The sequence below is a fragment of the Magnolia sinica genome, chromosome 2 (assembly GCF_029962835.1).
Source record: "Magnolia sinica isolate HGM2019 chromosome 2, MsV1, whole genome shotgun sequence".
Lineage (NCBI taxonomy): Eukaryota > Viridiplantae > Streptophyta > Magnoliopsida > Magnoliales > Magnoliaceae > Magnolia > Magnolia sinica.
The window spans coordinates 58,627,432-58,654,318 of NC_080574.1; the positions used below are offsets into that span (position 1 = coordinate 58,627,432).

The 26,887-nt window shown below is 39.5% G+C and overlaps 1 long non-coding RNA gene across 1 annotated transcript; it reads left to right on the forward strand.

Annotated features, from left to right (window-relative positions):
* Positions 1–26,626, forward strand: LOC131228949 (uncharacterized). Its single transcript, XR_009163107.1, has 5 exons — positions 1–82; positions 1,435–1,501; positions 25,232–25,338; positions 25,542–25,661; positions 26,179–26,626. It is a non-coding gene; the product is annotated as an uncharacterized LOC131228949 (long non-coding RNA).
* The last annotated feature ends 261 nt before the right edge of the window (positions 26,627–26,887 follow it).

A 26,887-nucleotide genomic window follows, 5' to 3' on the forward strand; every position in this document is an offset into this window, starting at 1 on the left:
TGTTGGGCAGGTGCATGCTTTATATGCACAACACTAGCAAGCTTAAAACATGCATATATGGTTATACAGCCACCACCTTTAGGTATATACCCTGCTTCCTCCTCCAAACATGTGGAACTGTAACCATTGAAGTAAGTCGTAATGCATTCGTAGACTTGTGCAATTGAAAATATAGCCCAGGGAGCAGGGACGAGTTGCCTTAACATGTTGGCTATTATGCTAAGGAAACACTCTTTTATGCAAGCTTGGGCTTGGCAATAAGAACACAAAACTCTTACAGATGCTATGAGTATGCAATTAATTACCAAGGTTTATTAAAATCAACCAATTGCTTTGAGAAATAAAATTATGGTTCTAATAGAATATCCTATGCCTATGCAATTCAATTGTTTTGCTAAGATATGGTTTTGGGAAAAGTGTCTCATGATCAAGGGAGGTGATTCAATAATTGTGTATGGAAAGAACCGTTGATTTTGTAATTTGCCATGAATATTTTTGTCGTAGCAAGGTACTACGGTATTTTTGTTATTGTTCTGTGGTACATTTTGAAGGGCTTTCCTTGATGTGATGCAGTCCCACTTTATTCATTTTTGTAATATGTGCAGGCTTGTCAATGTTAATAATTGCTAGCATGTTTCATGATCTTTAATTTAGTGTTTTGATGGTCCAATACATTGGTTTTTCCTTTGCCCAAAATAGCATTTGGATGTCTACAGTCTGCAGTATGCAACATGATCTTTTTTTTTTCTTTTTCTTTTTTTTTTTTAATTTTGCTTTATTTTTTGTGTTTGTGTTTGTTTTTGTTTTTTATTTTTGTTTTTTATTTTTTATTTTTTGTTTTTTGATATCTTTTAAGAACTTCCCATCCCACTTAGAAATTTTAGAAAGTGCTTGTATAAAAATGTTGTTTTAACCCTGTTGTCCATATGTGCTATGAGTGATTCAATAGAAAGAGATATGGAGCTGTTGGTGAGAAATGAACATTCATCATGGCCTAAGGGTAAACAGAAAAATGCTTTGTTATGGCTAACCATATCAGAAATCTCCATTTTGCACATTGCAAATGCAAACAGAATGTAATCAAATTCCTTTCAAGTGGGACATCCATTTGTTGATAAAAGAAAAAAAATGTATTGGCCCTGTAAGGTTTTTGGACTGACAGTCATTCTTTTGGTGCAGGACTATCCAAATCATCTTACCATGAAGCTAGATATCCATGGTAGGGAAAATCATGACACAACAAAGGTGCCACCATAGCACATAGGTACATGTCCAATCCATACATAGGTTTAGCCCTAAAAGCAGATAGTCTTATATGCATCCTGGTTTTATATTTTGTTCTCATACCTTTATATGCTTCTATGTTAATCTTGTTTCACCAATTAGAATTTTTATTCTTCCCTGTAGTTATTATTATTTTCTTTACATATTTAGTGATAAGTTGGAGAAACATAATGATTATTTTATGGACGTGGTTATTTATCACCTTTCAGCATATGAGGTATTTTTATTTTATTTAAAGTGATTCATTTCATTTCTTCTTCTTCTTTTTTTCTTTTTTCTTTTTTCTTTTTGGAAGGATTAAAGTGATTCATTTGTGACATGGCCAAAGATGTAAATTGGAAAAAATTAAGTCCAATCAACAAATTGACACATCTATTGTTAGCTCCTATCATGGTTTTCTTATGATTCTAATGAAACACTTTTCAGCAATTGTAACCATCCCATCCATGGCTTCAAAAATGGATGCCTGTAGAAGATGAGGTCAAATCAAAAATAGGTTGGATCATCCGATCATAACAATTTTTGTATGATAGCCTAAGAAATGTGTTCTAACCTAAATGGATAGTTCAGATCAATCAAATAGACTGTCCAAGTGGACAGAAGCAACCATGAGTATTATAACTTACAATGCTCTGGCTCTTAAACTTATAGCACTCCTAGTTACGATACTAATAGAAACACCTGGATGCTAGTATTTTGCATTAACAACAGTTTAAAATGGGGAAAGCAAAGGGCTTTTAGTGTGAGATAGAACTCACCTTCTTCTTCCAGAATGGGACCCTGCTCTATGCGTAACTCTAGAAAAGAAGAATAAGTCCCCTTCTTTACAAACAAGCTAGATAAATCCACTTGATATTTGGCATAGCTGGCAAATCTTGCAGCATCAACAAAATATATATTTGACCATCTACTATTCCCTTAAGAGCTTGAGAAAGTGGCTCAATCCCAGCCATTAAGCAGCTGCACATTTGGGGTAACATATATGAACCTCAAGGCTTAAGATAAGCATATGGATATAACCAATAATAGAAGTTAAGCATATAGATAGTAGTAACCCATGCTCCCTTTTCAAGACATGAGCTATGGGACATCACCATCATTAATGTTTAATTGTTGAGAACATCATAATCAATGCTTGAAGATAAGAATTAACAGAAATAGCGAACAATTACTTATTGTTATATTGTGAACAATCGAAAACTCGGTTTCACCTATGGACCAGAATCATTATAACTCACCCAAAGCATACATGTTTCAGGTGTGACTTAGTTCTTTCTCCAGAAAAATAGAGTTGATCACTTCCACAAGTTCTTACTTGGGTTTAAGTCATAGAAAAAATATAGCAAAAATAGATTTTTTCCATTGTTTTGATAGATTCATGTGAATTTCACTTCCGTTAATTTTCACCATACAACTTGTTTTTGTATGTATAGTAACAAGGAGCAGAAGATTTGAGAGAATGTTAGCCTTGCATGACGTGCCTAACTCCCACCATCGATGGCACGTTTGTCAGAGATATGGTATGTACTCATTTATTTGCATATGGAGCCCTTGAATTAGCATGTGCATCTTTATCTCTCTTAAGTACTATCGTATCCAAGTAATATAATCTTTATAAAATAGTTGCATTATCCTATGCATTTACATCTGCTTACTCCTACCTTAATATATGATGGAATGCTTGGTGGTTTTTTGCCTTTGCATTTTAAAAAATAAAAAAATAAAAAAAATCTCTACCTTGTTACTACTTTTTTGCCACCCTTCTATATCATCAATGTCATCGTCTTACCTTTTTACTATTGATGCATTTTCTAATTTGGTGTTTTGTTTTCTTAAAAAAAAAAAGTTTTTGGCTCATTGTTTTGTTTTCAAAGCTAATATTCTTACTCATGGTTGTCTCTTGGATTGACATAAATCCCTAATTATATGCATCTTGATGGTTCTTTCCTCTATTAATGCATTTTGTACCTTCTTTTAGTTCAGGATCTGTTCTCAATGGTAATTTCATGTTCTTAGTCATATTTTGGACTGCTATAAATGTAATGACCTGAAAAATTTCATGCCAAGACTCGAGTACTACCTCTATTTTTTTCCTTAGAAGTTGTGGGTTGATTAGCATTAAACTCAATTGCTTGTGAAATTAGCATCAATCACTTTAAATTTGATCTACAGGACTCAAAACCTGTAGAATCGTTAACGCTATGTTACCCTGAAATCTAGGATTTAACGCTAAGTCCAGTTGCTCTCGGGAGTACGTGGAAATCTTAGACAATTTTGGTCATCTTGTTGGGCTTGACCATCACCTTAAAAATCAAGTCCAGATGATGTCCTGTGTCGATTTGCTTAAGTCCGGAGTAAAGAGTGTGAGAAGGTTAAGAAATTAAATATAATTTATGAAATCTGAGTCGTGTCGCTTGCGCGACGATTTTAAGCACTCTGACCATTGAATTTTGACACAATTTCACCCTCGGATCAGGGAAGATGGCCCAGGCATGTCCTAGTGCCGGTGGACCTGATCGAGTTTCGATGACCGTTGAATTGAGAGGGGTCTGCCATGGCTGATCTGTAAATTCGATCGGTATGAAAACTCAACCTAACCTAGATTCATGGTCAGTGAGCTTAAGTCCGACCGCACTGGAGAAAGGACCACCAGAAGTGTTCCGTTGGATCGAAATAGGCCTGATTTGGTTATAACCTAAGTATACCTTGGCCCTGGGGCTATTTTCATCTATTTTAGGCCTATATAAAGACCTTAAAACCCTCACTCTCTTTTCCATACGAATTTCCTAACCCTAGCTAAGAAAGAGAGAGGAAGTGAGAGAGAAAGTGAGAGAGAAGTTGGTGAATCATCTTGAATTTCTTTCTTGTTACTCTGTGTACCTAAACCATCACTTTTGAATCATTATTCTGGCGATTCTAAGTTCCTTCTTGGGTAAGTTAATCAAACCCTAGTTTGTTTTAGAGCTTAGACTTGTCTAAGTATTGATGTAGCTCATTTCTATTCTTGCTTTAGGTTATCTAGTCGCCGTTGACAGAGACTTATCGTCTGAATCGGATCTATTGTGTTTTTCTAATTTAAGGTGCGGACTATATTCGTATAGGTTATGGATTTCAAGGCTTTCAATGTTGGGTAATGGTTTATTATTGTTATTAATGCAATTTCACATGCCAACTGTGATGTTTATTTTGCATTCCTGATATATGTGAGTTATATTGAGATTTGTATATTCTATGTATATGTAGGAAGTATCGTATACGTATAAAATATGAACTTGTGTTTGTCATGATTAATCGTCGTGTACTTGTACTAGTTGTATGTGTGTCAACTCCTTGGCGAAAGGATTTGTCCAAATGTGTGTTATCACCAACATACATCATGTATGTTGGACTATGTAGTCTAAGTGTTTGTAGAAATGTCTAAATGGTTAAGTGTGTAATATATTAACCTATTATGGGCATTGAGAAGAGATTCTCAACTCTCTTATTGATGTGTATGATTTCCTACATGCAATTTACATTCTTTGTTGTTTAACTTCAAGCACTACTTATGTGTAATTCATGCTAACTTGATATTCACCACATGCTTCCATATTGTATGCTTAGAATTGTTGTTCCATTACTGTTCTAAATTGTTATTATGAATCTCTATTATAATTGAACATGTTTGGGACTATGGAATAGTCCAGGAAATCGGAAACAATCCTTGCGTACGTGGCCGAGATCGTTTTCGCCACGCAAGACGTGTTTGACGAAACCGAGTCATATTAGGGTTGTCGGCAGTGGTTTAAACACAGAGAGTGTTTGCGCGCTCTATGTCATTCAACTCAACGTGTGCTCGTGCTAGTCGAGTTCGTCAAGTAACCCGATTGTCCGATGTATGTTCACCATGTATGGACACTATTGTTTGAATCTAGGGTACAAAACTTACCGATGTAATCCCGTTAACCGTTGTACCTTGATCCGCTAAGACTCATGAGCCGGGCATGGTGGTATGGGACACCATGGTCGAGCTGTCAGCCTACGCTGGGGTGACGAGCCTCCCCGTAGTGACCAGTGAGCACACTAAACTCGTGAGCCGATTATGGTGGTATGGGACACTATATTCGTGCTGTCGGCCTACATTGATTGGTGACGAGCCCTTTGTAGTGACCTCGAGCATACATTGCTACTGCAATGAGGCGACGAGCCTTAGGGTTGTAACTAAGGTATGATAGGCATGCATTGATTGGTGACGAGCCCTTTGCAGTGACCTAAAACCTTATGATTGTATGAGATTGTCTAGGACTGATGACCCTAGAATAGATCACTGTTTGGAAATTGATATGAGGAAGGTACCTTAGCTTCCCAATCCTGCTGTATGAAAAGGACTAATAACAACTTGGTAATCATGTTCATGCACCGCATTGCATGTGCATATGAGTCGTTGGCCCTGTGGGAGGTTGTCATGCGTACCGTAAGATGAAGACGCTGAGGGAATGCAGGCGAGAGCATGCATCATTCCTACATATATCCTTGCATTAACAAGAATAGTTAGGACGTGTTTGATTGTATTACCTTATCATTACTGCTTAATTGATTTGATAACATGTTAACTTTTACTGTATAGTTCCACTGAGTTGATCACTCACTCCCACATTTTGGGACAGTGTTTCAACACCAACCAGACCCTGTCTTAGTTGCAGATGATGACGCGACCCCTGAGGCAGAGCAGGATTACGAGGATGATGAGGACGCATTTTCTTTTATGCAGTTCTCAGGCGGGTTCATGTGAGTCATGTCCTGATATGCGGGGATTCTGGGTTTTCTTGTAATAAATGATTTCTTTTGATACTTGTATTTTGAAAGCAACACTTGTTATTATGACCTGGCATGTATACATATTTCAGGGACTTGCACATGTACACATATATTTCTTTCAGTCTTTCGCTTGCGTCTTTCACTTATCCCTAAATTATGTTTGCAGTTTGGCTTAATCTATTCCATGTTTTATGCACTCATACAGCCAACATACATCCATCATTAAATATGTTGCATAAGTGATGTTTTGAAACTCAGGAGCTGAGTTATTCTCGACCCCCGATTTTTAGGGCGTTACAAGTTGGTATCAAAGCATGATTTGGATTAAACCGGACCTGGGTTATGGTCACACACCGCACGCTATCGCCACCTTAGTGTAGGAGGGTGCAAGTTGATTGTAGAATTTGCGTATGTTTTCCCGTTACTCCTATCGGCGAAAGTTTATTGAAAACGATCGTTGAGATCACATTTGTGTGCATTCCTGATCACACACAGCGACCCAAAATCTCTTCTAAACCATTCATTGACAAGTTTAGATGCTTTATCTTCCCATCTCAGCCCTTAAAATGTCTGTAAACTTGAATCTGTATCAGATTCTACTCCTAGTGGCCCGGTATGCGTCGAATCGGACTAAGGGCCCGATCGGGGCAATTCAAGGGGGACCCAGGGGGGACCCACATCATTTGGAAGCTTAGGGCCAGGAGGACCTCACCCAAATGGCGAGTCATCGTTGGACTGTCCAGAGACTAGCTATGACCTCGCCAGTTCGGCGAACCCTAGCCGCCCAGCGGGCCGGCTCGGGCCGACGCATGTGGGGTCTTGTGTGGCCCACTCCTCCATGGTTTCTCAATTTTAACCCCTTCTAAACCCTATTTTCTTCACAAACTCAACCTCCAAGCTTCCCTTTTCTTAAAATTTCTCTAAAAACCCCACCAAAATCCCTCCCCAAACTCCTTCCATTTTTGTGCACACCCATCTGACCCAGCTCAAAAACCCATTTCCATTGCTATTTTCTTTCTCTTTCCTTTCCATTTGAGCACCCAAATCTTTCCTTTGGGTCTCAAAATCGTGGGAGCCTTACCATTCTTCCCATTTCTCTCTTTTCCCTCATTTTCCATGGCCATATTTGAGTTTATTACAGCCATATTTTTCATCTCCACCTTTCTCTCTTTGATGGGGAAGAAGAGAGCGCCCGTTGATGATGCCGGGCCTAGTCGCCCAACCAGTGCACGAACGCCGAGAGGTGCCGCCGCGAGCACGACTACCACCCGTGAGTTTCAGATGAGGCGAGACCTTGATCCTCAAGCTCCTATTGGAAGAACTCTGTTGGCGGAGCTATCTCATGGAGTCTATGAAGGCCATAGGGTCCTTTTTAAGGCTCATGTAGATCCGCAGCTATTTGGTGAATTTCTCTTGTTGAAGTGCCTGGAAGGAGCCCGTTGGTGCCCCCTGTTCAAGGGCGAATATCGCACCAATGTGGGTACTGTTCAAACTTTTTATGCCCACATTCGGGAACCTTCGCCGGAGCCTCTGCAGTTCAGGATCCCTTGCGGAAGAGATCGGAAGGCCATGATTAACGTCGCTTTGATATCCCGACTCCTGAGCGTGCCGCTTGGTGAGGTTCATGCGAGTGAGAAGAATTTGAGCAGTGAGCGTGAGAGGGATTACCGCACGCGGTTCCTGTATGGTCGTCTAGTTGAGTGGCAGCTGAACAGAAGCCTTTTAACTACCAACATGATGGACGACTTCCGCTTGCTTCACCACATGTGCACATTCAATGCTTATCCAAGGTAGAGCAACCACAGCGAGTGTACGCGCCTGATGGTAGATTTCCTGTATCAGGTGGGGCAAGGAGAGAAGCTATGTGTGCCAACTGAAAAGGCCAAGCTATATGTCCTAGAGGGGGGGGGGGTGAATAGGACAATGCCAAATAAAAACTTATAACAGCAGAATAATAAAGAAAATGATAGCCAAATTAAATAACAATGCAGGAAAGAAAAACAACCTCAAAATTCAGATCTTGAGAGGTTGATACAAACGTTATTCTAAGGACAACCTTACACCAAAAACAGAGTTTATGGTAGGACAACCTTATTTCTAGAAAGGTCTTTGTATCAAGTCTCAAATCGAAGAGGAATACAAAAATAAATATAAACTGATTTGAAATAACTTGTAATTAAAGATGTATTGTTCTAGGGACAGTCATACATCATAAAAATGGCAGGGCAACCTTGCTGGAACAACTTTCAAATGAAATTGAAAATCAAGCTTATAAAGGAATAGCAGAAAGTAAATTCTAAGCTATTACAACATTCTCACAAAGCTTGAAATAATTACAACATTCACCACCATACATACATCCCACAAAAAGAATAAAAAATTAGAAGAATAAAACAATCAACCACAACTCAAGGGATTATAGTGGTTCGCCTGTGTGTTCACCAACTGTTAAATAACAGCCACACAAAATGCTACTCCACTCCTAAATTATGAATAGGAATACCCTCATCATTCACAGAAATTTCCATAAGGGCTGAAATTAAATGACGATCAACGTCAAATGGCCCTTCTCTAGTAGAAATTTGAAAAGTTAAATTATCCTGTGAAAATGCACTAATACATGTAAACATGGATTGGGCAATGGACTGATATGCAGGCCCACCCCAATGCAATAAGTTAGTCCAACCTACAGCTTCAAGCATAGGAAGGATATCAAATGGAGCAATGTGATTGACATCAACAGGATGTTCAACGATAACCTTACGAGATCTAATGTCCCTAACATATGATGGATCATCATTAGGAACAAGAAGATGACGCTTAGAGATAGCGGTCGATCTGGAGGAAGAAGGACCACGTGAAGTAGTTTTTCTACCTCTAGAAGCCATTTGCAACAAGGATTACAATAAAATAGGAAGTTGCAAAGGATTGAGAAGTGGGTTTGCTCAAAACAGATTTTTCACAACCCAAACCCCAAATCTCAATGATTTTCAAAATAGAAAGCTTCAAGAGAGAAAAGGAAGCAATCTTGACACAAATATGCAAGAAAAACGGATTTGGAACACTAACCTTGAAGAACTTGAAGGATGGGTTCGACGAGTCGAAGTTCGGCTCCAAGGAGAAGAAAGAAGAAATGAGGAAGAAAGTGAAAAATCCCCAATATGAAGTGAAACCCGTGCTCCATGACTGGTCGTGGGTATCTACGACCGGTCGTAGTACGACTGGTCATGTATACTCACGACTGGTCGTAAAAACTCCAAAAATTCAATTTACTTGCAAATTTTACAAAAATTGAAATACAATCTAGCAAATATATACAATATTATACAAGAAGGCATAAATTATCAATTTAAAATGCACATGCCAAGATCAAATTTCATCTTTTTGAACCTGCTTTTATCAAGAGGTTTTGTGAAAATATCAGCACGTTGATCTTCAGTAGGAATATATTCTAGAGATATAACATTTTCTTCTACTAATTCCCTTATATAATGAAATCTAATGTCAATATGCTTAGTACGAGAATGCTGAATAGGATTTTTTGAAATATTTATCGCACTGGAATTATTACAATGTAATAACATAGAATCCTGTTTAATTCCATAATCACTTAGCATTCGTTGCATCCAAACAAGCTGTGTACATGCATTACCAGCTGCAATATACTCAGCTTCAGCTGTTGAAAGTGATATAGAATTTTGTTTCTTACTAAACCAGGAAACTAGACAATTTCCAATTAAAAAACAACCACCACTGGTTGATTTTCTATCATCTAGATTACCAGCCGATCGATCCGAGGTAACCAGCTAATTGAACATTGGTTTCATGAGGATACCAGAGACCGAGATTTACAGTACTTGCGACATATCTAATAATTCGCTTGACAGCAATCAAGTGAGATTCTTTTGGATCAGATTGATATCTTGCACAAATACCAACACTTAGAGAAATATCAGGTCTACTAGCAGTTAAATATAACAAACTACCAATCATACTCCAATAAAGTTTTAAATCAACATTTTTACCATTAGAGTCTTTTGATAGTTTCAGGGTAGTACTCATAGGAGTATCAAAATTCCTGCTATTCTCAAATCCAAATCTCTTGATTAGATTTAAGGCATACTTAGATTGAGAAATGAATATTCCTTCAGGTTATTGCTTTACTTGCAATCCAAGGAAATAAGTCAATTCCCCAACCATGCTCATTTCGAATTGTGATTTCATCAAATCTGCAAACTCAGTAGTCAAGTCAGTACAAGTTGATCCATAAATGATATCATCAACATAAATCTATACCATTAAGATATGATCATTATGTTTCTTAACAAACAGAGTTTTATCAACAGATCCCATTTGAAAATTATGAGTTAAAAGAAATTTTGTTAGTTTCTCATACCATGCCCTAGGTGCTTGTTTTAATCCATAAAGTGCCTTTTTAAGCCGATATACATGATCAATATTTTTGGAATCTTCAAATCCCATTGGCTGTTCAACATAGACTTCTTCATGTAAATTGTCATTTAGAAAAGCACTTTTCACATCCATCTGATAGATCTTTATCTTTCTAAAACATGCAATGGATATAAATAGTCTGATAGATTCAAGACGTGCTACTGGTGCAAAGGTTTCATCGAAATCAATCCCTTCAATTTGAGTATAACCTTGTACCACCAGTCTAGCCTTGTTTCTAATTATATTTCCACATTCATTAGACTTATTTTTGAAAATCCATTTTGTTCCAATGATGTGTTTATCTTTAGGTCTTGGTACGAGATACCAAACATCATTTCTTACGAATTGGTTGAGTTCATCTTGCATCGCAACAATCCAGTTTTCATCAGCCAGAGCTTCTTTTACGTTAGATGGTTCAATTTGGGATGTAAAACATACATAATTACATATATCCTCAAGTTGTCTACGGGTGCGAACACCGGTGAGAGGGTTTCCAAGAATTTGTGTGGTTGGATGATCTTTAACAGTCCTTAACTCATAATCAGTCTGATTCGATGAAGTATCGAGTTTATCAATGATTAGTACTTCATCATTATCTGAATTAGAGATTGGTGTGTTTAAGTGATCATCAATGACAACATTAATGGATTCTTGAATCACACCAGTCCTTTTATTCAGGACCCTATAAGTTCGACTGTTTAAAGAATATCCTAGAAAAATACCTTCATCACTCTTCGTATCGAACTTTTCCAAATTTTCACGATCACGTAAAATATAGCACTTGCTGCCAAAAACTCGAAAGTATTTAACAGTAGGCTTTTTATTGAACCACAATTCGTAAGCCATTTTATTATTATCTTTGCTAGTATATACTCGGTTAATAATATAGCAAGCTGTGTTAACTGCTTTAGCCCAAAGATTTTTAGAGAGCTTCATGCTATTCAACATGACATTAGCCATTTCTTGAAGCACCCTATTCTTTCTTTCTACAACTCCATTTTGTTGAGGAGTTTTGGGAGCAGAGAATTCATGTAATATTCCTTGGTCGGTACAGAACTTCTCAAAATTGCTATTCTCAAATTCAGATCCATGATCACTACGAATTTTACTGATTTGAGAAGATTTTTCAGTTTGAATCCTTTTGAGAACTTTTCTTACTTCTTCAAGGGTTTCAGATTTATCCCTTAAGAAGACTACCCAAGTAAATCTGGTAAAGTCATCAACTATTACTAAGATATACTTTTTACCACCACGACTTTCCGTTCTGGTAGGTCCTATCAGATCCATGTGGAGAAGTTCGAGTGGTCTTGATGTGGTATTTGAATTCACCTTTTTGTGTGAGTTCTTTGTTTGTTTGCCTATCTGGCACTCACCACATATTTTATCTAATTTCTGAAGTTTGGGTAAACCTCTTACAAGTTTTCGTTTGCTCAATCGATATAAATTTCGATAATGTACATGTCCAAGACGTTTGTGCCATAAATCAGTCTCGTCTGTATGGACCATGTAACATGTTTGATTAGATGAGCTGGATTCACTAATAATATAGCAATTTTCAGACGTTCTACGTCCAGTTAATATTACAGAACCCTTATTGTTTATTATCTCACAGCTTTGATTAGAAAACCAAACATTATGGTTATTATCACATATTTGTGATATACTAAGCAAGTTATGTTTTAAGCCTTCAACGTATAAAACATTTTTAAACACGGGAAGATTAAAAAGTTGAACCGTACCTTGGCCTATAATCTTGCAGTTGCTACCATCACCAAATGTGACTGAACCATCAATCATATCTTTCAGATCGGTGAATAAGGCTTTGTCACCTGTCATATGCCTGGAGCATCCACTGTCTAGGTACCACTTTGAATGACTTGTTGCTTTGAAAGCAGTGTGAGCAACCAAGCAGGTGACTTTAGGAACCCATTTCATAACTGTTTTGGGTTTAGGAACATAGTTGGTCTTCTTTTGTGTATATTTGTAGGAATGACCTGTAGAGTTAGATTTTAAGAGCTCCTTGAGTAAATCAACTATCTTTTCAGCTAGTGGATTTCGTTTCTGATTAAAGTTGACATGGCTGTTTCTAGGTTTTTGAAAAGTTTTTGAATTTTTAGAAAAATCTTGATAAGTACTTTTCCCTTTTGAGTTTGAGGACTCTCCTTTAACAAACATAGGAGGAGTATACTTTTGTTTAAGAGATAGATTTTTATCATAGCCCAACCCGGATCGATCGCCATATTTTCTAGATCCGGATAAAAGTTTTTCTAACTTTGGATCACCTTGGGCATATTTCCATGTGTCCTTTAAACTCAGAAGAGAAGATACTTCAGTTTTAAGTTTCTCAATTTCAGATTTTAAATCAACAATTAGGGAGTTTTTGAATTCCAAATCGCATTTCAATTTTTCAAAACAATCTGAAATTTGTGATTTTTCTAAAACAAGCGATTCAAAATAATTTTTGAGTTTAGAAAACTTTTCTTTTTGAAGTTTAAGTTTGACAGCAATTTTACAACTTTTCTTATATAGGGCATTGTAAGTGTCTTGAAGATCATCTTCATTTTCACATTCACTATTCAGATTTTCTTCACTTGTAGAGTCATTATCTGAAAATGTGAATTTGGCTAGAGTCATAAGAGCTTTGACCTCATTGCCCGACTCAGTTTCAGAATCTTCTGATTCAGAAGAACCTTCAGGATCAGATGATTCATCCCATGTAGCTAACATACCCTTCTTCCTGGGTTTGTCCCTTTTAGGACATTTATTTGCTAAGTGCCCATATTCTTAACAATTGTAACATTGACTATCTTTCAAAGATTTTCAAAATTTGGGTCTAAACTTCTTTTTGTCATTTGATTTTTGAAAATCAACCCTTTTCTTGCTTTTGAAAATTTTGTAAAATTTTTTAGCTAAAAGAGCCATATCATCTTCTAAATTTTCTTCTGAATTACATTTAGAAGATTTTAGCGCGATAGATTTACCTTTAGGAGCTTTAAAGTTTAACTCGTAGGTTTGTAGAGAACCAACAAGTTCTTCAACCCTCATATTATCCGTATCACGAAGTTCCTGGATTGCGGTTACTTTAGAATTGAACCGTTCAGGAAGTGAGCGTAGTATTTTTGCACACACTTTACTTTCTGGGATTTTATCGCCAAGACCCCACATTGAGTTTACAATGTCATTCAATCTAGTGTAGAAGTCCATAAACATTTCATTTTCCTCCATATGAATTTCTTCAAATCTGGTTATGAGGAGTTGGACTTTAGATTTTTTGACAATTGTAGTACCCTTGTGTGTCATTTCTAATATTTCCCAAGCTTGCTTTGCAGTATCACAAGAAATGATTCTTTTGAACTCATCCGGTGATAGTGCGCAAGTAATTGCATTTAGTGCTTTAGCATTTGCACTACTCTCACTTTTCTGAAGGGTGGTCCATTGGTAATATGGTGTGGTTTTCATTGATTTTGAACCATCAACCCCAGTAACTTCCATGATAGGAGGATTCCATTCAGTCACTGTGGCTTGCCACACATTTTCATCCATTGATTTGAGGAAGATCCTCATTCTGGCTTTCCAATAAGCATAGTTGGAGCCATCAAAGGGTGGAGGCCTAGTGACTGAAAGGCTATCAAAATTTGACATCTTAAATAGCTTAAATCATTAGCTCAGGAATTAAATCCAAAAAACGAGCTATTAGGCTCTGATACCACTTGAAAAGGCCAAGCTATATGTCCTAGAGGGGGGGGGGTGAATAGGACAATGCCAAATAAAAACTTATAACAGCGGAATAATAAAGAAAATGATAGCCAAATTAAATAACAATGTAAGAAAGAAAAACAACCTCAAAATTCAGATCTTGAGAGGTTGATACAAACGTTATTCTAAGGACAACCTTACACCAAAAACAGAGTTTATGGTAGGACAACCTTATTTCTAGAAAGGTCTTTGTATCAAGTCTCAAATCGAAGAGGAATACAAAAATAAATATAAACTGATTTGAAATAACTTGTAATTAAAGATGTATTGTTCTAGGGACAGCCATACACCATAAAAATGGCAGGGCAACCTTGCTGGAATAACTTTCAAATGAAATTGAAAATCAAGCTTATAAAGGAATAGCAGAAAGTAAATTCTAAGCTATTACAACATTCTCACAAAGCTTGAAATAATTACAACATTCACCACCATACATACATCCCACAAAAAGAATAAAAAATTAGAATAATAAAACAATCAACCACAAATCAAGGGATTATAGTGGTTCGCCTGTGTGTTCACCAACTGTTAAACAACAGCCACACAAAATGCTACTCCACTCCTAATATCCTCACACAGGGGATATTAGCATTCACTAAAAATAGGTTTTCCCAGGTTCACCCAAAACCCTTACAATTGTGTCTTTGTATGTGGGCTTACACAATTAAAAAAACCCCACTTCTGAGTTTTCCTGGCTTTCCTCAGATAACCAATATAACAAGATTTTTCTGGCAAATCTTGAAAGAAACCAAAATAATAGAAAGGAATTTACAATATGTAAAATACCTGAAAATCTCCTTCGTTGTAGCAGCCCGGTAGAACCAAATCAAAGTAGATGATTGAATGTCCAAGTTCAATGTCCAGTACTCGATTACAATGGTTCTAGTTCTAATAGATTTTAAATTAAACCAAACAGGGCTTGCCTTAATTGATTTTGATTCCAAAGAAAGGGAATAATAATTCCTCTTTATCAAATCAGATTGGAATATAAGAAACAAAATCAATTAAAATAAAGCTAAGGAAAGAGAATATTAAATAAGCACACTTAGCTTAGATGGAGCACAGAATTATCTCTCAAAAGTTCGACGAAGATTGGCTTGAATACTTTAATTAAATTGATAATTTCTTCTGAGATTCGTGCACTATTTATAGGTGAGAAGATCGGGTCTTTGACTGGTCTAGAGTGCTCTTCGACTAGTCGAAGCAACAACAGATATTTAAAAAATCCAGCGAGATATGCTTTGACCGTTCTACGACTGGTCGAAGCTTTCCTACGACTGGTCGTAGGTCACCTACGACTGGTTGTAGGTTTCCTTCGACTGGTCGTAGGTCCTGTAAACCATCGCTGGACTTCGAGTCGAAGGTTGTACGACTGGTCGAAGATCAGTCGACACTGTTCCTACAACTGGTCGAACAGATTCTAGGACTAGTCGAAGGCTAACAGATTTTATCCAGAATTTGTAACAAACTTACGACTGGTCGAGGAATTTCTTAGACTGGTCGAAGCAAGTCTAGGACTAGTCGAAGAAGGCCTAGGACTAGTCGAAGAACAGACCAATCACATGAAAAATAACATTCAACTTATGTATCCGAAATGACCTACTTCTAAGGTCAACCTATGGTCAAACAAACCTCAATCATGAAGTATGGACATTGAAGCATTAGGAACAAGTGACCTTGAAGTATCAGTCTTGAAGTCTTGATGTAGTTGAACTCTTCATGTAACTCAATCTTGAAAGTGGCTTGAGTTTCAGCTTGAGTCTTGAGTTCAGCTTGAGTCTTGTCTTGTGAGCAGTTCTTTCATTCCAGAGTCTTGTCTTGTGAGCAGTTCTTTCATTCAAGATCTTGAGTCTTGTACTTGAGAGCTTTTCTTGTTGTGAGCTTAGCTTGTTCATGAATGTTGATCTTTGAGAGAGCTTCACTTATGCAAGTTATATATAACAGAGTATAATAGTGATTTTGGCACTACAAATTTGACAACAAAGAGGGATAGAAACTATAGCACTTACACCAACGTACATCTTGCGTCAGATTATCCTTATCGCTTGTTTGAATAGGAAGACCAAATCGCTCTCATTTGGCCGACTTATCTGTAAGCTTGCACATGAGTTTGGCTATAGGCTTGGGGCAGAAAAGTCGGTACCTGTTCAATACATTAATGAGACGACCCTAAATCAGATGGACATTGGGCCTCGTCGACGACAAGCCTCACCTGAAGAAAGTGAGGATGAGACAGAGAGCGATGAGGAAGAGAGTTATGGCGAAGGTGGAGCAGAGATAGAAGAAGAAGAAGAGTAGGACAAGGAAGAGGTAGAGGCCCAGGACACAAGTGAGAGTTCTCCTCCTGTGGCACCAGAGCAGAGCGCAGATTAGGCTGCCAGGGATGCCCGTATTGCTCAGCTTGAGGAGGGTCAGGCTGTTCTACGCCAGGATATCATGGATCTTCGAGGCCTCGTGAAGCATAAGTTTAAGAAGATGTCTCGAATTCTAAAGTCTATCCTGTGTTGTTTGAAGGATAAGGGTGCCCCTCCTCCATCTCCTGATTCTGACGAGTAGTTGTAGTTGTTGTCGCCCTTTACTCTGTTTATTGTTTATTTTTGTGTGTAGCCATTGTTGGCGTAGTATTTTGAGAGTTGTTTGTTGTTTAAAGCTTTAGATGTTTTAGTTCACATGCCTTCTCTATCGCGATTTATGTAATGCTGCACTTCTTGTATTGCGATAATTTTGTTAAATGGAATGCATGTTGTTATCTTTGAGTTGTGATGTAAATGTTGTGTGAGTGGATTATGTGAATGTTGAATCTCACAGGTTACATCCTCTGTTGAATGTAGGGTATGCCTCCTAAGGGTTCGAAGACTTCGGCCCGTCTCTCTTTGGCCGCTGGCCGGGGTTTCTCCCCTAGGTGATAGCCAGACGGATCCATAGTCGGGCCCGTCTCATATTGGTGCTGGGCTGGACTCTCAGCCAGCTACTGGCCCCGCTGCTGGGCCGACTCCTGTGATACCACCCATGGCTACACCAGTCATGCCTTCAGTTCCTAAGCCGAACCGTGCATTTGTGTCGACGCTGTATACATCTTCGTCTGCTCCACCTCCTGATAGGTTTGAGTAGATGATGTTGCTGATGCAGCAGCAGCACCAGCAGCAGCAGTTTTTGTCTTCCATGGCTGGCATCTTTACTCAGTCGATGGGGGCGACTCCACCTGCTTCACCTATGCATCCATCTGGGAGCGCTAGTGCGAGCGGCACATTTGAATGATTTCAGCGCATACGACCTCCCACATTTGCGGGTTCTCATAGACCCAAGAAGGCCAAGTACTGGATTGATCGCATCTCTAAGATGCTGAGGCCGCTGCACTGTTCTGAGGGTGAGCAGGTCGAGCTTGCCTCCTTCATGTTTGAGAAGGAGGCCAGTTTATGGTGGGACAGTGTTCTCCGCACAGTTGTGGAAGGGTATGAGTGGACGTGGCAGGTGTTTGAGGCACGCTTCCACGAGAAGTGTTTTCCGATTACGTATCGACACGAGAAGGAGAGTGAGTTCCTTCGCCTCCGTCAGGGAGGGATGTCGGTGACTGAATATGAGAACCGGTTTACTGATCTGGGTCGATATGCTCCTTTGCTTCTGGGTGATCAGCCGATGGGGATGCGGCATTTTTCTGAGGGGTTGAGGCCTGAGATCCGATCAAAGATGTGTTGTGCTAGCAATCTTCTTATGCTGAGTTAGTGAGCATGTCCCTGCAAGCTGAGCAGGACGGGGACAGGTCGTCCCATATGCGAGCACCTATGGTTCCCCGACCATGACTTGACTTTCCTAGTGCACCATTTCTTGGCAAGAGGCCACGAGCAGATTCTCCTCTGAGGGGTGCAGCACCGCCCACTCAGCAGATGTGTTCTGACTTTCGCTGTTCGTACTGTGGGAAGATGGGGCATTCGGATCGTAATTTCTTTACGTGAATGAGGGACAAAGGATTTACTCCACCACAGAGGATCAGCCGTCCGATGCCGTAGATTATATCTCCTCCACCCCTTCGTTCAGCGCCAGCTCATCCATCCTTCAGACCTCCTGTACCTCGCTTCAGGCCACCTCAGCGGCCCATGGTTCCTCCGCCAAATCATCCACAGCAGGCTCGAGTTCACGCGCTTACAGCTGAAGCGCATGTGGCTGACTTGGTACCGAGATCCTTTGAGGTTATAGCTCACATCCAAGGTATTCCCATTTCTTTGTTGGTGGATATAGGGTCCACTACCTCTCTTATATCGTATGCGGTAGTTAAGCGCCTGAGTTTAGGCATTGTTACTATGAAGGGAGTGACGCTCACTACTGCTACAGGGACATCCTCTGATATTACCAAGAGGTGTATAGGTTGTTTGATTGATCTAGGGAGCAGATCGATTCTTGTTGACTTGTTTGTCGCACTGCTATACCATTACGATGTCATTTTGGGTATAGATTGACTCACGAGGATGCGAGTAGAGATTGATTGTGAAGCTAGGCTGGTGATAATCCATGCACCTAAGGGCGAGACATTTACTTTCCTAGTTCAGGTCAGTTACCCTTTTCGTTTTAGTCATTATACTTCTCTGTTGGAGAGTATTGCTAGTTCGGCGCTTGAAAGCTCACCGGTAGTTCGAGATTTTGAAGATGTGTTTGAGTCGATTCTTGAATTACCCCCTCAGCGCAAGATTAATTTTACTATCGATCTCATACCTGGTCTGACACCCATTTCTTTGCTTACCTATCGTATGCCTCCGAGTGAAATGGAGGAATTGAGGAAGCAGATAGATGGCTTGTTGAGTCTGGGTTTTATTCGGCCTAGTGTGTCTCCTTGGGGAGCACCTGTCCTATTTGTTAAGAAGAAAGATGGTTCCTTGCGATTATGTATAGATTATCGCAGGTTAAATCAAGTGACCGTGAAGAATAAGTATCCCTTGCCTAGGATTGATGATTTATTTGATCAGTTGAAGGGGGCACAGAAGTTTTCGAAGGTTGATCTGTAGTCAGGGTATTATCAGTTGTGCGTCAAGAATGAGGATGTGCAGAAGACCGCTTTCAGGACTAGCTTCGGCCATTATGAGTTCCTTGTGATGTCGTTTGGTCTTACGAACGCACCGGCCGTGTTCATGGATCTGATGAATAGGGTGTTTCGGCCATTCTTGTTCTGATTCATCATTGTCTTTATCGATGACATTTTGATATATTCTACGAGTTGGGAAGAGCACGAGGAGCACTTAAGAGCGGTCTTGGATACTCTCAGGACGAATCAGCTTTTTGCGCAGTTCAAGAAATGTGATTTCTGGAAAGAGGAAGTCAAGTTCTTAGGACATGTGGTGTCCAAGGAAGGGATAGCTGTCGATCTCGCTAAGGTTGTTGTCGTACAAGGCTAGAAGCAGCCTGGTTCGGTTACTGAGGTGAGAAGCTTTCTGGGTCTAGTAGGCTATTATCGACGCTTCATTCGAGACTTCTCGAAGATAGCCAGGCCGTTGTCTTAGTACACACGAAAAGATTTGAAGTTTGCTTGGAATGAGAGGGCGGAGATAGCTTTTTAGGAGCTAAAGGACAAGTTGACGTCTGCCCCTGTGCCAGTATTGCCAGAGCAAGAGGTTAAGTATACGATATATACTGACGCCTCTAGCATTGGTCTGGGTTGTGTCCTTATACAGAAGGACATGGTGATTGCATATGCTTCGAGACAGTTAAGAAAACACAAAGAAAATTACCCTACACGATCTGGAGTTGGCAGCTGTCATTTTCGCATTAAAGCTCTGGAGACATTACCTCTACGGAGAGTAGTTCGAGCTCTTTTACGACCACAAGAGCCTTAAATATATCTTCACGGAGCGTGACTTGAATATGAGGCAACGCCGATGGATGGAAACATTGAAAGACTTTAAGTTCGATGTTTCTTACCATCTGGGTAAGGCAAACATGGTGGTAGACGCGTTGAGTCGCAAGAAGGCTATTGAGTTTGCGGCTCCGCTAATGAAGCAGAATGGGACATGATAGAGTTTGTGCGAGACTTTGAGCAGAAACTTACGGTGGAAGAGCCGTATGGGGTTATCGCACACATTCGAGTACCGCCTCTCATTGACGAGAGGATCATTGCAGCTCAGGCAGATGATGAGCTATTAGTGAAGATGAGAGAGCGAGTTGGTACAGATGAGGACTCCGAGTGGAGTGTTGGTTTAGATGGGGGCCTACTATATCGTGGCCGGCTGTGTCCCAGACAGTCCTGACTTGAGACGGGAGGTTCTCGAGTCAGCCCATAATTCTAAGCTTGCGATGCATCCAGTTAGCCCGAAGATGTATCAAGATATGAGAAGATCCTATTGGTGGGACAACATGAAGGTTCACATTGCTGAGTTTGTATCTCATTGTCTCACGTGCCAGCAGGTCAAGGCAGAGTATCGCCGACCTCCTGGACTGCTTCAGCCCATGCCCATAGCAGAATGGAAGTGGAACTTCATCTCTATGGATTTTATTTTAGGGTTGCCGAGAACGAAGAAGGGACATGACTCTATTTGGGTGATCATCGACCGATTGATGAAGTCAGCTCATTTCTTACCGATCAGAGTCACAAACTCTGCAGATGAGTTGGTTAGGTTGTACATCAAGGAGATTGTATGTCTGCATGGAGTTCCCTTGGAGATTGTGTCTGACAGAGACACGCGATTCACATCTATCTTCTGGACTCGTATCCAAGAAGTAATGGGTGTGAAATTGAAGTTCAGCACCGCGTTTCATCCGTAGACAGACGGGCAGACGGAACGTGTGAATCAGATTCTGGAAGACATGTTGCGAGCTTGTGTTTTGAATTTCAAGGACAGTTGGGATGATTATCTCCCTAATGCAGAGTTCACGTATAACAATAGCTTCCAGGTGAGTATCGGCATGGCTCCCTACGAGGCATTGTATGGTCGCCCGTGTAGAGCACCGCATTGCTGGGCAGAAGTTGGTGAGCGTAGTTTGATTGGCCCAGAGTTGGTACAGGCGACTTCAGAGAAAGTTAACATTATTCGACGTCGACTTCTGACAGCCCAGAGCAGGCAGAAGAGTTACGCTGATACGAGGCGGCGACCGCTTAAATTTGAGGTTGGAGATCATGTATTTCTTAAGGTTTCTCCTATGAAGGGAGTTCTACGGTTCGGTAAGAAGGAAAAGCTCACGCCGCGATTTAATGGTCCATTTCAAATACTGGATCGAGTGGGAGCGGTAGCATACCGCCTTGCTTTACCCACACCACTTACGGGCGTGCATAACGTAGTTCATGTTTCTATGCTGAAGAAGTACATTCCTGATCCTTCACATGTTATTAGTTGGGAGCAGGTGCAGTTGAGCGAGGATGCCACATATGTACTACGACCGACACGTATCCTAGACAGGAAGGAGCAGGTATTGCGTAGCAAGGCTATCCCTCTTGTGAAAGTATTATGGACGCATCATAGTGAAGAAGAGACTACTTGGGAGACTGAAGCTAAGGTCAGAAAGAGCTAACCCTCAAATCCTTGAGGAGTATGAGAAGGTACGAATTTCGAGGATGAAATTTTTCTTTAAGGGGGGTAGATTGTAATGACTCGAAAAATTTCATGCCAAGACTCGAGTAATACCTCTATTTTTTTCCTTAGAAGTTATGTGGGTTAATTAGCGTTAAACTCAATTGCTTGTGAAATTAGCATCAATCACTTTAAATTTGATCTGCAGGACTCAAAACTTGTAGAATCGTTAACGCTATGTTACCCTGAAATCTAGGATTCAACGCTAAGTCCAGTTGCTTTTGGGAGTACGTGGAAACTTTATATCGGACTTGGACCGCGCGTCGAAAGTTCGATAGCGACGATCTTAGACAATTTTAGTCATCTTGTTGGGCTTGACCATCACCTTAAAAATTAAGTCCAGATGATGTCCTAGGTTGATTTGCTTGAGTCCGGAGTAAAGAGTGTGAGAAAGTTGAGAAATTAAATATAATTTATGAAATCTGAGTTGTGTCGCTTGCACGACGATTTTAAGCACTCTGACCGTTGGATTTTGACCCAATTTCACCTTCGGATTAGGGAAGATGGCCCAGGCATGTCCTAGTGTCGGTGGACCTGATCGAGTTTCGATGACCATTGAATTAAGAGTGGTCCACCACGGCTGATCTGTAAATCCGATTGGTACGAAAACTCAGCCTGACCAAGATCCATGGTCAGTGAGCTTAAGTCCGACCGTACGTGGAGAAAAGACCACCAGAAGTGTTCCATTGGATCAAAATATGCCTGATTTGGTTATAACCTAAGTATACCTTGGCCCTGGGGCTATTTTCATCTATTTTAAGCCTATATAAAGACCTTAAAACCCTCCCTCTCTTTTCCATACGAATTTCCTAACCCTAGCTAAGAAAGAGAGAGGAAGTGAGAGAGAAAGTGAGAGAGAAGTTGGTGAATCATCTTGAAATTCTTTCTCGTTACTCTGTGTACCTAAACCATCACTTTTGAATCGTTATTCTGGCGATTCTAAGTTCCTTCTTGGGTAAGTTAATCAAACCCTAGTCTGTTTTAGAGCTTAGACTTGTCTAAGTATTGATGTAGCTCATTTCTACTCTTGCTTTAGGTTATCTAGTCGCCGTTGACAGAGACTTATCGTCTGAATCGGATCTATTGTGTTTTTCTAATTTAAGGTGCGGACTATATTCGTATAGGTTATGGTTTTCAAGGCTTTCAATATTGGGTAATGGTTTATTATTGTTATTGATGCAATTTCACATGCCAACTGTGATGTTTATTTTGCATTCCTGATATATATGAGTTATATTGAGATTTGTATATTCTATGTATATGTAGGAAGTATCGTATACGTATAAAATATGAACTTGTGTTTGTCATGATTAATCGTCGTGTACTTGTACTAGTTGTATGTGTGTCAACTCCTTGGCGAAAGGATTTGTCCAAATGTGTGTTATCACCAACATACATCATGTATGTTGGACTATGTAGTCTAAGTGTTTGTAGAAATGTCTAAATGGTTATGTGTGTAATATATTAACCTATTATGGGCATTGAGAAGAGATTCTCAACTCTCTTATTGATGTGTATGATTTCCTACATAAAATTTACATTCTTTGTTGTTTAACTTCAAGCACTACTTATATGTAATTCATGCTAACTTGATATTCACCACATGCTTCCATATTGTATGCATAGAATTGTTGTTCCATTATTGTTCTAAATTGTTATTATGAATCTCTATTATAATTGAACATGTTTGGGACTATGGAATAGTCCAGGAAATCGGAAACAATCCTTGCGTACATGGTCGAGATCGTTTTCACCATGCAAGACGTGTTTGACAAAATCGAGTCGTATTAGGGTTGTCGGCAGTGGTTTAGCCACAGAGAGTGTTTGCGCACTCTATGTCGTTCAACTCAACGTGCGCTCATGCTAGTCGAGTTCGTCTAGTAACCCGATTGTCCGATGTATGTTCACCATGTATGGACGTTATTGTTTGAATCTAGGGTATCAAACTTACCGATGTAATCCCGTTAACCGTTGTACTTTGATCCGCTAGGACCCATGAGCCGGGCATGGTGGTATGGGACACCGTGGTCGAGCTGTTGGCCTATGCTGGGGTGACGAGCCTCCCCGTAGTGACCAGTGAGCATACAAAACTCGTGAGCCGATTATGGTGGTATGGGACACTATATTCATGCTGTCGGCCTACATTGATTGGTGACGAGCCCTTTGTAGTGACCTCGAGCATACCTTGCTACTGCATTGAGGCGACAAGCCTTAGGGTTGTAACTAAGATATGATAGGCATGCATTGATTGGTGACGAGCCCTTTGCAGTGACCTAAAACCTTATGATCGTATGAGATTGTCTAGGACTGACAACCCTAGAATGGATCACTGTTTGGAAATTGATATGAGGAAGGTACCTTAGCTTCCCAATCCTACTACATGAAAAGGACTAATAACAACTTGGTAATCATGTTCATGCATCGCATTGCATGTGCGTAGGAGTCGTTGGCACTGCGGGAGGTTGTCATGCGTACCGTAAGACGAAGACGCTGAGGGAGTGCAGGCGAGAGCATGCATCATTCCTACATACATCCTTGCATTAACAAGGGCAGTTAGGACGTGTTTAATTGTATTGCCTTATCATTACTGCTTGATTGATTTAATAACATGTTAACTTTTACTGTATAGTTCCACTGAGTTGATCACTCACTCCCGCATTCTGGGACAGTGTTTCAACACCAACCAGACCCTGTCTTAGTTGCAGATGATGACGCGACCCCTGAGGCAGAGCAGGATTACGAGGATGATGAGGACGTATTTTCTTTTATGCAGTTCTCAGGCGGGTTCATGTGAGTCATGTCCTCATATGCAGGGATTTTGGGTTTTCTTGTAATAAACGATTTCTTTTGATACTTGTATTTTGAAAGCAACACTTGTTATTATGACCTGGCATGTATACGTATTTCAGGGACTTGCACATGTACACATATATTTTTTTAAGTCTTTCGCTTGCGTCTTTCACTTATCCCTAAATTATGTTTGCAGTTTGGCTTAATCTATTCCATGTTTTATGAACTCATACAGCCAACATACATCCATCATTAAATATGTTGCATAAGTGATGTTTTGAAACCTTGGAGCTGAGTTATGCTCGACCCCCAATTTTCAGGGCGTTACAATAAATCCCTAACTCTATGCAATTTGATGTTTTTTCTTTTTAATTTTATTAATGTACTTTATGATTTGGGTTTTTCATTTTATGTTCTGTACTTGACAAGTTTCTTTTGAAGTGAATTTCATGTTCATGGTTGCCTTTGCTTGATGAGTGTACCAGTCTGATTATTGAGTTAAGGCACGTCAATGGCAGTATCACCTTTGATTTAAAATTATTGTTATTTTTTTATGCTTCAACTCCATTCATACATATGCTATGTTGCCTTTGCCACTACAGGAATGGTATTGGGGCTGGTATATGCTAAGACGCAGAACCTTCTCACTCCAATAACCATGCATGAATGTTAGAACTTGGGTGTTGTCCTCAAACTTATGTTTCTTCAAGTAAGTGATTTGATTTGCCAATAATACTAGAAAATTCATTGGTCTTTTTCTTTTATTTTTTGGTCTACTTATTCCTGCTTCCAATGGGACTTTTGCTTTAAGTCTCTCAGAGGGTTTTTTTTTTTTTTCAATGGCTTTTTAAAGATACTCTTGGATTTTTACTCACACTACTTACTCACAAGCATGGCATCCATGTGTGGTAGGCGGTTCATCAAAATGGCATCTAAGGAAATGAAAAACAGCCTACATTCAAAATACATGCATGGCCCATCTGATTAGAAGTTGAGAATATGTCCTTCTTTCTCGGCGAAGGCAGGTACAAAGTAAGTTGATTTTATGGATGGCGGGGATCTTCCTATTCCATGTCTGTGTAGTATGGCTAAGTGTATGGAGGCAGGTTTTTATATGTTCATAAGACTGCACATCGAGTAGATTCATTTCTGCACATCTTCCAATTCCATGTTTTTCTAAAGTCATCCTAGTAGATATCCAAGTTACTTATTTCTGCTTTTAATAGCAAACTTCTACTTTACTTTATTGAATATGAATACTAACTAATTGCAATTTGGTCATTTCCACTTTATTGAACTTGTTATTGCAATTTTATTGGATAATGCATCCAAATGCTGCCTAAATAGTCAGTTCGTGTTGGCTTAGAAGTATCACAGTCGTGAGAACATACAACCTAAACTGATTCTGCCAAAATAAGCCATTGGGCCGAAACTCAGAAGACAAAACAGAATCATGTAATGAATGTAGCATTCTTGGGTTGGTGTTCTCAACAATAGGATGAAAGGTCCTATTTAAGAGGGTCCACTGATTGACGGATCGGTTGTACAGGACTAAACGGTTTGATGCGGCTCTCAAATTTTCCTTCCTGTTTGCTCTGCCCCCACTGTTTGGTCTTTGGTTAATTCATAGTATCGCTGGAAGTGTTCTTGTTGGAATAGGTTATGGGTTCTTCGCAGTGTGGGTTTCAACTTTTAAGGCCTTTAGACAGGTTGGGGAATCGAAGAAGTTCTTACACTGCATTGTGGTAAGAGTTTCAATTAGCACTAGCTACTTTTTTTACTTCTTTCTTGTCCACTTGTATTATTTAGTTGTAATCAGTTTGATTTCTACTTGCATGCCCTTCATTCTTCTTCTTTTTTCTTTTTTCTTTTTTTTTTCTACCATCTCTACGTGTGAAAAGATACATTTGCAATTTTGCATGATGATGTATTAATGTATAATTTAATGCATGGTCGGATAGAGAGGGAACTGCTCTATTTTTTGTTGTATTTATTTATGCAAGTACATATTCATCCATGATCTCTCTCTCTCTCTCTCTCTCTCTCTCTCTCTCTCTCTCTGTATGTATGTATAAACTTGTATAGGTCCACATGCATTTATGCATAGCCCATTTATGTAGGTTTAGATGTTTTTATGTATTCATATGTAACATGTTCATGTTTATGCAATATGTAGACAAACAAGGATAATTGGATATTGTATATATACCTAGTTTGCTTTCTAAATGACTGCAGATAAAAAGTCTTTTGGGGACGAA